The sequence below is a fragment of the Stenella coeruleoalba genome, assembly GCF_951394435.1.
Source record: "Stenella coeruleoalba genome assembly, chromosome: 16".
Classification (NCBI taxonomy): Eukaryota; Metazoa; Chordata; class Mammalia; order Artiodactyla; family Delphinidae; genus Stenella; species Stenella coeruleoalba.
Window position 1 is genome coordinate 44,979,355 of NC_137162.1, and position 2,001 is coordinate 44,981,355.

At 51.1% G+C, this 2,001-nt stretch overlaps 1 pseudogene across 1 annotated transcript; it reads right to left on the minus strand.

Moving 5' to 3' along the window:
- Window positions 1-725: 725 nt before the first annotated feature.
- On the minus strand, window positions 726-1,618 carry LOC307175466 (nuclear distribution protein nudE-like 1; annotated as a pseudogene). The gene has a single exon. The product of its transcript is annotated as a nuclear distribution protein nudE-like 1 (transcript).
- Between the last annotated feature and the right edge of the window lie 383 nt (window positions 1,619-2,001).

Below are 2,001 nucleotides of genomic sequence, written 5' to 3' on the forward strand. Positions count from 1 at the left end.
TGAATGGCTTCTGTTTGGCTCTACCTGAAGGCAGTGTTCTCAGGATGGACACCTCTGCCCCAGGCCTCAGCCCATCTCCTGCCGAGGCTTCTAGCCTCACCAGCCTCCCTTCACACCATAACTCCCAAGTGCATCCTCCATGTACCCGATTGCATCATGGTCTCCCTATCTGCACCTATGTGTGTGGTCCCTTCTCCACATGAAACACTCTGGAATATTCTACCTTCTCTTGACTTAATTTCAATTTCTTTTTGGTCTCAGCATCTGAACCTGTGAGCCGAGTTGCTGGCCCTGCAAGGGATCCCACAGTGCCCTGCGTTCACCCATACTGTCCACTTGTCAGATTCCATTATGTCACATCCTGACAATAAAGGAGCGATTGGAGCCAACGGCACTAGGGTGAGAAGAGAAAATAGGCAGTATTGATATCGCGCAGAGTCCTGGGGCTGGGCAGGGCCCAGTAGCCGCCACTGCGTGCAGCCTGCCCTCTGCCAGCCGTGGGGAGGCAGACGGAGGGGCACGACGAGCTGGGCCCGGGCACCGAGGGGTGAGGCGTGGGTGTCCTGGGTTGTCGCAGGAGGACGGGAGCGGCCACCTGAAGGCCAGGCACTCACACACTGAGAGGCAGCACACCGGTGCCGGGGCGAGGAGCCCGGGCCAGGAGGAGGAGGGGCCTGGTCAGAGCCCTTTACCGCCCCTTTGTTGAAGAAAGACGAGTGCCCTGATAGAGAGAACTTCGTGCCATGGCTATTCATCATCCCGCAGTTAATGTTCCCTGAAATACAGATTTTCGTGATGCTTGGGCCTTTGCAAACTTCCTGCCAGCTGCTAATTTGGATTCTAAAGCCCCTACTTTCCGTCAGCGATCCCACACGATGTTTGGTGCTGATATCCTAGCTGAAGGAGTCAGTGGACCGGTACCAAAACCGTTTGGTATAGATTTCAGTGAAGGAAAACTGTTCTCTGTTCCGTTGCCAACAGGAGTAGCTGGCAAAGAAAGTGATGCTTGGACGGCAGAATCCATCTTTTCCCAGTCTAGAGTTGGAGAACTGGGAGCCAACTTTCTAGTTACTTCCTGTTGTCTTTCCCCAACAGCTAGCTGTTGTCTTAAATCTCTCGCTTCATCCATTAACCTCTGTACAGAGACCAACAAAGATTCCTTTTCATCAAGTTCACTTTTTAAAAATGCATTTCGTTCAATGGCTTGATTTAGCCTTGTTCAAAGTCTTCCAGTGAAACTACTGTTGCCCTTTTTGCTCACTCCAGGTCATCACCGGCCGGCTCCAGCTCTCTCACATACTTATGTAACTGCTGCTTAAAGGCCCGAGTCTGACTTAAATCTTCTTCTAATACTGAGACCTGCTTGTAGCTCTGTGCATGTTGATGCTCCAGGTTCTCCGTTAGTGCTTCCACTTCATACTTCAGTCTTGCAAGTCTCTGTTTCTTTGTTCAGCCTGTACTGTGCTTCCAACTCTGCTTCTAATTCTCGGCTTCCTTCCTGGAATTCAACTAGCTCATCCCGAGCTTCCTGGAAGCTTTGTTTATACTTCAAGGAAAGTTCCTTCCATTAAGCAGTTTCCTCCATTAAACTTGAAAACTCTGGTATATCTTCCACCCATGATCAAGAAAGCCTCCAATGTGTCAAAAGCGCATGTCCCCCTCTGCTCCACCGACGTCTCGCTCAGCGGGCCTGGCCAGGCCCGCCCAGCTGCCTAGCTCCGCCCCACTCCGCAGCCTTGAGCTCAGCTCCGCGCACCTCCGTGCCCTCTCCTCCCCGACACTCAGGGGCTAAGTGGGTGTCCGAGGCCATTCTGTGACGCACGGAGGCGGGGTTCTGTCACTATTTTTTATTTCAACCATTCTAATAAGTGTGTAGTGATATCGAATTATGGTTTTAATTTGCATATCCCTAATGCCTAATGATTTTAAACATAATGTCATGTACCTATTTGCCGTCTGTATATCCTCTTCAGTGAAGTGTCCGTCCATGTCTTCTGCCCA